This window comes from Coregonus lavaretus (genome assembly GCF_964263955.1).
Source record: "Coregonus lavaretus genome assembly, chromosome: 18".
Taxonomy (NCBI): domain Eukaryota; kingdom Metazoa; phylum Chordata; class Actinopteri; order Salmoniformes; family Salmonidae; genus Coregonus; species Coregonus lavaretus.
In genome coordinates this window covers 11,404,820-11,415,875 of record NC_140005.1, presented here as the reverse complement: position 1 = coordinate 11,415,875, position 11,056 = coordinate 11,404,820, and positions in this window count along the sequence as shown.

Genomic DNA, 11,056 nt, shown 5'->3' with positions numbered 1-11,056 from the left:
GAAGCTGTTAAGTGTTAATATCAGTGTGGCTGTGGTCATACAGCCTGGCCAGCTGTGCCTGGTGCCATGTCCGAAGCATGCCTGCCCCCTTCCTCAAGAACACTCCAGGAGAGAGCCAGCGCCTCCGCCTCTTGCTCAAGATGTCCCGAGCCAAGGGGGGCGCCTGGTATGACAGCAAGGGCCAACATGAATATTACAAAACACATGTCAAAGGCCTGACTCAGGGAACTCTCCTACTGTAGATGGTTTGCATACAGCACTATACTGTATGAATTTAATCAGTAGATACCCCTGTTTCACCAATGTAAATTAAGTATGTGCCAATTTAATCAAACTTAATCCCTCTGTCTATCAATCTGATGTTTGTTGTAATCTTTCGACAGATCTCGGCGAGAACTACATTATCCTAGTGCTTGAAAATACACTGTCTGACTTGGAGAAAGTTGAACTGGACAAAATCTTCAGAGAGATTGACAGAGCAAATAAAGCTACTCCGGGGGATTTCTCAGTGCAATTGTCATTTGTGGAAGCTAACCAAATACTCATGCACTCTTCCAAACCAACCCCAGAGAAGGTAAGCCATGTTGAACATGTTGCACTGTTAGTTGTAGGCATTTAATGGAGCATCATCCACCGATGACGTAAAGTCCATTGACGTGTCACCAAACCTGGTGTGTCCTCTGCTTGTCTTTCTCACTGCAGTAGGTTTCAGAGCCCGTTGCATGCCCACCTAAATATCCTCCTCACCCAGCTTCATCATTTCTGCAGAAGGTATCCCAGGCCCACCTAAACCTCAGCCCTCTGTGTTTCAGCAGCAGTTTCTTTATTCCATTTGTGGCTCAAGGACACAGACCCCTTCTTCCAAGCCTCTTGTCCCAAGATGGATTGCACCTGCCCCACCACAAATCTCTCTTGCCCCACCACAGAGCTCTACTCCCACTACATGCACCTCTTCTCCCCCAACATGCACCTCTTCTCCCCCAACATGCATCTCTCCCGCCCGACATTAATCTCTTCTCCCCAACATGCATATCTGCTGCCCCAATACAAGTCCTGGATGATGATGAAATAGTGGAGATTGAGGCAACGTTCAAAGGGCCAGTCAAGAGGTGAATGAGAATTCCCATCTTAGGGCTATTGGTCTTGCTATACTGATAAAGATGATTTATGCTAAACCCATTGTGATGTTTGGGTTGTCATCTTGCTAGGTTAACACTGTACCCCCCTCCTCCAGCCAGAGGGGGGGATCTGCGTCAACAATGAAAGACCTCCACTGTCTCAACGAGCGAGAGTTCTTGAATGATGTCATCATTGACTTTTACCTGAAGTGAGTGAAATCTGTAAAATCTGTTTTTACATTGCTCCCAGTGGGTAGTGGGTTAACATTTGGAGTATGTTCAGTGTCCACATTCGTATGGAATGAAGTTGCTTAATTTTGCGATATTCTTCATTGTTTGTAAAGGTTCTTGGTCTCGGCAATGCTGAAAGATGAGGATGCCAGCAGGAGTCTTAACAGCTTCTACCCCAAAGCCATAAGACTCCTGAACAGCTAATCATGGCTACCCGGACTATTTGCATTGCATTGCATTTTTACTTATCTATATTTTACTTCACTTTTTTTTTTTTTTTTCTTAAAACTGCATTGTTGGTTAAGGGCTTGTAAGTAAACATTTCATTGTAAGGTCCACACCTGTTGTATTCGGTGCATGTGGAAAATAAAATTTGATTTGAGTCACATGTTCAGCTCCTTCATTTACAAGCGCCTCACCCAGACAGAGCAGGGGAAGACCCCAGGCACTGTGGACCTGCCGTAAGTACTGTAGTATGACAACTTTACTTTACCAGCTCCCAATATGTGTCATGGCTTTACACCCCCTGCTATATTGTGGATAAAGAGTTACCTGTCTAACAGAACACAGAGGGTGTTCTTTAATGGAAGCCTCTCCAACAAAATCCAGGTAGAATCAGGAATTCCCCAGGGCAGCTGTCTAGGACCCTTACTTTTTTCAATCTTTACTAACGACATGCCACTGGCACTGTGTCTATGTATGCGAATGACTCAACACTATACACGTCAGCTACCACAGCGACTGAAATGACAGCAACACTTAACAAAGAGCTGCAGTTAGTTTCAGAATGGGTGGCAAGGAATAAGTTAGTCCTAAATATTTCAAAAACTAAAAGCATTGTATTTGGGACAAATAATTTACTAAACCCTAAACCACAACTAAATTTTGTAATGAATAATGTGGAAATTGAGCAAATTGAGGAGACTAAATTGCTTGGAGTAACCCATGACTGTAAACTGTCATGGTCAAAACATGTTGATACAACAGTAGCTAAGATGGGGAGAAGTCTGTCTATAATAAAGCGCTGCTCTGCATTCTCAACAGCACTATCAACAAGGCAGGTCCTACAGGCCCTAGTTTTGTCGCACCTGGACAACTGTTCAGTTGTGTGGTCAGGTGCCACAAAGAGGGATTTAAGAAAATTGCAATTGGCTCAGAACAGGGTAGCACGGCTGGCCCTTGGATGTACACAGAGAGCTAACATTAATAATATGCATGTCAATCTCTCCTGGCTCAAAGCGGAGGAGAGATTGACTTCATCACTACTTGTATTTGTGAGAGGTATTGACATGTTGAATGAATCAAGCTGTCTGTTTGAACTACTGGCACACAGCTCAGACACCCATGCATACCCCACAAGACATGCCACCAGAGGTCTCTTCACAGTCCCCAAGTCAAGAACAGACTATGGGAGGCACACAGTACTACATAGAGCCATGACTACATGGAACTCTATTCCACATCAAGTAACTCAAGCCAGCAGTAAAATTAGATTTAAAAAACAGATAAAAATACACCTTATGAAACAGCGGGGACTTTGAAGCAACATAAACATAGACACATGCATACAAACACACAATAACATACGCACTACACAGTGCCTTGCAAAGTATTCATCCCCCTTGGCGTTTTTCCTATTTTGTTGCATTACAACCTGTAATTTAAATTGATTTTTATTTGGATTTCATGTAATGGAAATACACAAAATAGTCCAAATTGATGAAGTGAAATGAAAAAAATCACTTGTTTCAAAGAATTCTAAAAAATTAATAACGAATAAAATTATTCACCCCCTTTGCTATGATTCCTAAATAAGATCTGGGGCAACCAATTACCTTCATAAGTCACATAATTAGTTAAATAAAGTCCACCTGTGTGCAATCTAAGTGTCACATGATCTGTCACATGATCTCAGTATATATACGCCTGTTCTGAAAGGCCCCAGACTCTGCAACACCACTAAGCAAGGGGCACCACCAAGCAAGCGGCATCATGAAGACCAAGGAGCTCTCCAAACAGGTCAGGGACAAAGTTGTGGAGAAGTACAGATCAGTGTTGGGTTATAAAAAAATATCAGAAACTTTGAACATCCCACGGAGCACCGTTAAATCCATTATTAAAAAATGGAAAGAATATGGCACCACAACAAACCGGCCAAGAGAGGGCCGCACACCAAAACTCACAGACCAGGCAAGGAGGGCATTAATCAGAGAGGCAACAAAGAGACCAAAGATAACCCTGAAGGAGCTGCAAAGCTCAACAGCGGAGATTGGAGTATCTGTCCATAGGACCACTTTAAGCCGTACACTCCACAGAGCTGGGCTTTATGGAAGAGTGGCCAGAAACAAAGCCATTGCTTAAGGAAGAAAATAAGCAAACACATTTGGTGTTCGCCAAAAGGCATGTGGGAGACTCCCCAAACATATGGGGTGGCAGGTAGCTTAGTGGGTAAGAGCGTTGTGCCAGTAACCGAAAGGTCGCTGGTTCTAATCCCTGAGCAGACTAGGTGAAAAATCTGTCGATGTGCCCTTAAGCAAGGCACTTAACCCTAATTGCTCTGGATAAGAGCGTCTGCTAAATGACTAAAATGTAAATGTGATATGGAAGAAGGTACTCTGGTCAGATGAGACTAAAATTGAGCTTTTTGGCCATTAAGGAAAACGCTATGTCTGGCGCAAACCCAACACCTCTCATCACCCCGAGAACACTGATGGTTTTCATCGGCAGGGACTGGGAAACTGGTCAGAATTGAAGGAATGATGGATGGCGCTAAATACAGGGAAATTCTTCAGGGAAACCGGTTTCAGTCTTCCAGAGATTTGAGACTGGGATGGAGGTTCACCTTCCAGCAGGACAATGACCCTAAGCATACTGCTAAAGCAACACTCGAGTGGTTTAAGGGGAAACATTTAAATGTCTTAGAATGGCCTAGTCAAAGCCCACACCTCAATCCAATTGAGAATCTGTGGTATGACTTAAAGATTGCTGTACACCAGCGGAACCCATCCAACTTGAAGGAGCTGGAGCAGTTTTGCCTTGAAGAAGTTGTCTGTTTTTTTGTCTTATTTCTTGTTTGTTTCACAATAAAATGAAACAATATTTTGCATCTTCAAAGTGGTAGGCATGTTGTGTAAATTAAATGATACAAACCCCCCAAAAATCCATTTTAATTCCAGGTTGTAAGGCAACAAAATAGGAAAAATGCCAAGGGGGGTGAATACTTTCGCTAGCCACTGCACACACATGTACACATGGATTGTGTGTTATAGATATGTGGTAGTAGAGTAGAAGGCTGGGGGCACACACTTAATATGTTGTGAAATATTGTAATGTTTTTAAAATGTATAACTGCCTTAATTTTGCTGGACCCCAGGAAGAGTAACTGGGATCCATAATAAGTCAAATGTTTGGACACCTACTCATTCAAGGGTTTTTCTTTATTTTTACTATTTTCTGCATTTTAGAATAATAGTGAAGACATCAAAACTATGGAATAACACATATGGAATCATGTATTAACCAAAAAAGTGTTAAATCAAAATATATTTAATATTTAAGATTCTTCAAATAGTGTTATGCCTTCTTAAAAGTTAATTTGTGGAATTTCTTTCCTTCTTAATGTGTTTGAGCCAATCAGTTGTGTTGTGACAAGGTAGGGGGGTTATACAGAATATAGCCCTATTTGGTAAAAGACCAAGTCCAGATTATGGCAAGAACAGCTCAAATAACTAAAGATGAACGACATTACTTTAAGATATGAAGGTCAGTCAATACAGAACATTTCACAAACCATCAAGTGCTATGATGAAACTGGCTATCATGAGGACCGCCACAGAAATGGAAGACCCAGAGTTACCTCTGCTGGAGAGGATAAGTTCATTAGAGTTACCAGCCTCAGAAATTGCAGCCCAAATAAATGCTTCACAGAGTTCAAGTAACAAAAAAAAGAAACATCCTCTCACTGTCAACTGCGTTTATTTTCAGCAAACTTAACATGTGTAAATATTTGTATGAACATAACAAGATTCAACAATTGAGACATAAACTGAACAAGTTCCACAGACATGTGACTAACAAAAATTGAATAATGTGTCCCTAAACAAAGGGGGGGTCAAATCAATAGTAGCAGTCAGTATCTGGTGTGGCCACCAGCTGCATTAAGTACTGCAGTGCATCTCCTCCTCATGGACTGCACCAGATTTGCCAGTTCTTGCTGTCAGATGTTACCCAACTCTTCCACCAAGGCACCTGCAAGTTCCAGGGCATTTCTGGGGGAAACGGCCCTAGCCCTCACCCTCTGATCCAACAGGTCCCAGACATGCTCAATGGGGACCCTCCACCTAAAAAATCGATCCCGCTCCAGAGTACAGGCCTCGGTGTAACGCTCATTCCTTCGACAATAAACACGAATCCGACCATCACCCCTGGTGAGACAAAACCGCGACTCGTCAGTGAAGAGCACTGATGGGGGGTCCAGCGACGGTGGGTTTGTGCCCATAGGTGACGTTGTTGCCGGTGATGTCTGGTGAGGACCTGCCTTACAACAGGCCTACAAGCCCTCAGTCCAGCCTCTCTCTCAGCCTATTGCGGACAGTCTGAGCACTGATGGAGGGATTGTGCGTTCCTGGTGTAACTCGGGCAGTTGTTGTTGCCATCCTGTACCTGTCCTGCAGGTGTAATGTTTGGATGTAGCGATCCTGTGCAGGTGTTGTTACATGTGGTCTGCCACTGCGAGGACGATCAGCTGTCCGTCCTGTCTCCCTGTAGCACTGTCTTAGGCATCTCACAGTACGGACATTGCAATTTCTTGCCCTGGCCACATCTGCAGTCCTCATGCCTCCTTGCAGCATGCCAAAGGCACGTTAACGCAGATGAGCAGGGACCCTGGGCATCTTTCTTTTGGTGTTTATCAGAGTCAGTAGAAAGGCCTCATTAGTATACTACGTTTTCCTAATTGTGACCTTAATTGCCTACTGTCTGTAAGCTGTTAGTGTCTTAACGACCGTTCCACAGGTGCATGTTCATTAATTGTTTATGGTTCATTGAACAAGCATGGGAAACAGTGTTTAAACCCTTTACAATGAAGATCTGTGAAGTTATTTGGATTTTTACGAATTATCTTTGAAAGACATATGGGGGATTGGAAGTGATGCAGACAATTACATTGATGGAAGTTACAAACTATCTGCAATATTAAAGCTGATCTACTCCCCCCCAAAAAATATAAAAAATATATAAACGGACATCTCAACATCAACTGTTCAGAGGAGACTGTGTGAATCAGATCTTCATGGTTGAATTCATGCAAAGAAACCACTACTAAAGATCACCAATAAGAAGAAGAGACTTGCTTGGGCCAAGAAAAATGAGCAATGGACATTAGACCAGTGGAAATCTGTCTGGAGTCCAAATTGGAGATCTTTGGTTCCAACCGTCGTGTCTTTGTGAGACGTGGTGTGGGTGAACGGATGATCTCCGCATGTGTATTTCCCACCGTAAAGCATGGAGGAGGAGGTGTTATGGTGTGGGGGTGCTATGCTGGTGACACTGTCTGTGATTTATTTAGAATTCAAGGCACATTTAAACAGCATGGCTACCACAGCATTCTGCAGCGATACGCCGTCCCATCTGGTTTGGGCTTAGTGGGACTATCATTTGTTTTTCAACAGGACAATAATAAATAATATGCCATTTAGCAGACGCTTTTATCCAAAGCGACTTACACAAAAAAAAAAAATTATGCACGCATGACTGTATGGGTGGTCCCGGGGATCGAACCCACTACCTTGGCGTTACAAGCGCTGTGCTCTACCAGCTGAGCTACAGAGGACCACAATGACCCAACACACCTCCAGGCTGTGTAAGGGCTATTTTACCAAGAAGGAGATCGATGGAGTGCTGCATCAGATGACCTGGCCTTCACAATCCCCCGACCTCGACCAAATTGAGATGGTTTGGGATGAGTCGGACCGCAGAGTGAAGAAAAAGCAGCAAACAAGTGCTCAGCATATGTGGGAATTCTTTCAAGACTTTTGGAAAAGCATTCCAGGTGAAGCTGGTTGAGAGAATGCCAAGAGTGTGCAAAGCTGTCATCAAGGCAAAAGGTGGCTATTTGAAGAATCTCAAATATAAAATATATTTTGATTTGTTTAACACTTTTTTGGTTACTATATGATTCCGTATGTGTTATTTCATAGTTTTGATGTCTCCACTATTATTCTACAATGTAGAAAACAGTAAAAATAAAGAAAAACATATGAATGAGTAGGTGTTCTAAAACATTTCACCGGTAGTGTACATACCCCAACCAGAAGCCATGGATTACAGGCAACATCCGCACTGAGATAAAGAGTAGAGCTGCCACTTTCAAGGAGCGGGACTCTAACACGGACGCTTATAAGAAATCAAGCTGTGCCATCCGACGAACCATCCAACAGGCAAAGCGTCAATACAGGACTAAGATTCAATCATACTACACCGGCTCTGACGCTCGTCGGATGTGGCAGGGCTTGCAAACTATTACAGACTACAAAGGGAAGCACAGCCGCGAGCTGCCCAGGGACACGAGCCTACCAGACGAGCTAAATTACTTCTATGCCAACGTCAAGGCAAGCAACACTGAAGCATGCATGAGAGCACCAGCTGTTCCGGACGACTGTGTGATCACGCTCTCCGTAGCCGATGTGAGTAAGACCTTTAAACAGGTCAACATTCACAAGGCCGCAGGGCCAGACGGATTACCAGGACGTGTACTCTGAGCATGCGCTGACCAACTGGCAAGTGTCTTCACTGACATTTTCAACCTGTCCCTGACTAAGTCTCTAATACCAACATGTTTCAAGCAGACCACCATAGTCCCTGTGCCCAAGAACACTAAGGTAACCTGCCTAAATGACTACCGACCCGTAGCACTCACATCTGTAGCCTTGAAGTGCTTTGAATTGGCTAGCTAACATCAACACCACAAACCCTAGACCCACTCCAATTTGCATACCACCCCAACAGATCCACAGATGATGCAATCTCTATTGCACTCCACACTGCCCTTTCCCACCTGGACAAAAGGAACACCTACGTGAGAATGCTATTCATTGACTACAGCTCAGCGTTCAACACCATAGTGCCCTCAAAGCCCATCACTAAGCTAAGGACCCTGGGACTAAACACCTCCCTCTGCAACTGGATCCTGGACTTCCTGACGGGCCGCCCCCAGGTGGTAAGGGTAGGTAACAACACATCTGCCACGCTTATCCTCAACACGGGGGGCCCCTCAGAGGTGCGTGCTCAGTCCCCTCCTGTACTCCCTATTCACCCATGACTGCGTGGCCAGGCACGACTCCAACACCATCATTAAATTTGCCGACGACACAACAGCGGTAGGCATGAAGTCTCCGGGTGAATGGAGGTGTTGTCCATGGTGCTGTCATTCAAGGTCCTTTATTTACCCTGTTCATAATGAGCACAGGAAGGTTGCATTTTGGCTTCTGCTCAGATTGATGAAGCCAGCGGGGAACACATGCAGCACACAGACACCACGGTTACAGACCTACCACAGATCTGACTTGCAGTGGTGTAGTGCTATTTTCCTTTAAAGATGAGGGAGCGCAAAAAAATATTCCTCAAAGTTTGAACCGACAGATGCCACTGATTAAATAGCCTATCATTACAGAGCTCTCCAACCCTGCTCCAGTATGGTTTCACTCCAACCCCAGTTGTAACTAACCCCATTCATCTTATTAACCAGCTAATTATTAGAATCAGGTGCGCTAGATTAGGGTTGGAATGAAAACCTACAGGATGTTAGCTCTCCAGGAACAGGGTTCGAGATCCCTGTTATATAAAATGCATCCTCCAATTGCAACATCTGCCTATGTCCACACACATTGTCTCAAGAAAATGTTCTACTTTTAATTCCCTCAAACACCAAGTTAGGCATACCTATAGGCCATCATCACTGTCAATCATGAATTATAATTATTCACGATTTACCTGTGAAACTCTATCTGCATGCCAATCATTTGATTGATCGCAATCAGTTTCACGGGAATAGCCTATGCATTTCGATCATCTTGAATTACTGTTTCGTGAGTGAATTAGAGCAGATGATGTTAACAAACTATTAGCCTTTTTTGTATTTTGTTTCAATCAAAGCACATATCCTGCCTATAGTTTTTATATTCAGCTTCAGCTAACCATCCTAAAATCTTATTAGAAATTAGGTGTTTTTGGTGTAACAGTAACGTAAAATTATCTAAATTGCGTAATGAATCATTGATCTTGTGAGACATTTGTTGCGCTGCATCCCCCCATGTCAGGCTACTTTACATTTACACTAGATGGCATCAGAATCATTCTCTAAATCTTAGGAGTGAGTTGCACCCAAAAGTCTCTCATGTTGAGAAATATCATGGATTATCATAGATGGTTATTCATATCCAATTTTGCCTTTTTTCCTCAAACAGACCTTGTATCCTGATCAATGCTAATATTGCTGGGATTTGTAATGAAGCCTTTATTTTTTACTTTAGAATCCCCCACAGGATTTTGAGCCGCCCAAGGATCTGAAGAAATGGTTTCCATTGAAGCGGGTGAAGAGCAAGCGAGCAGATATCAGGGAGCTTGTCCTCAAAATTCAACAGCAACAAGAGGACACAAATTACTTGTAACCTCCATTAAATGGGTATACTATTCCGTACGATCAAGTTCAGTCATTTGATTTAATGGGGTTATTTAGGTCTCTATTCAATCTGTAAAATTGAAGTGTTACAGATTCCGCGATAGAAATGTAAAGGTAATTTCTGATTTAGCTGACATATGCAGCGTTTACCGTGAATGCAATCTGCTAACGCGGGAACATTGCCTTTAAATTTCAATCACACTAATGCTGAACTTCTGCGATGCGGATTGAATGGACCTAGCAGAAAGTGTTCACAACCCCTTGACTTTATCCACATTATGTTGTGTTACAAAGTGGGATTACAATGGATTTAATAGTCATTTTTTGTCAACGATCTACACAAAATACTCTAATGTCAAAGTGGAAGAATAAAATATAATATATTGACCCCCTGAGTCAATATATTGTAATGACCTGACTAGATCATAAAAGAACAACTGTCCAGACAGAGGATGGAGTTTACGAATGGACGGTTTATTAAACCAACTTTACACAGGCTACTACTTCCAATGCTCCATCCCCCTGCCCAACCCCCCTCCACGCCACTCCGCCAACCGCCAGGATGCCCGGCATCAGAACATTCCAGGCATTCCCGTGATTGGCAGATAGCAGGTTGATTGACATGTCGGACCCCGCGAACACTGGGTACTGGTCGGTACAACACAACCATCTACTAGCCTAACACATAACACACAGCTGTCTGTGCGGGTCGCTACACAGCCCCCCCACCACAAAGTCCCTCGTCCCCGAGGGAACAAACAAAGTCTCTGAAGCGACCCGGAGGTCTCCTTTGCCTGCGTGGCTGTGATGGCCGCAGAGTGCCCCTCTGGGAACCAGGGGATGAAGGCAAGGACATGGGGGACAAGGAAGCGGGAACGGGTAATACAGTCCGTGGCTCTGGGGAACCACGCGGTGACACAGGGGGAGTGGGCTGTCTGGAGCCTTGTCTGCGGCACCTGGGGGTGGGTGCCTGGAGAATGTCATTGCCAGAGAGGGTAATTGTGGGGGTTCCTGGGGTTTGGGGAGAAGA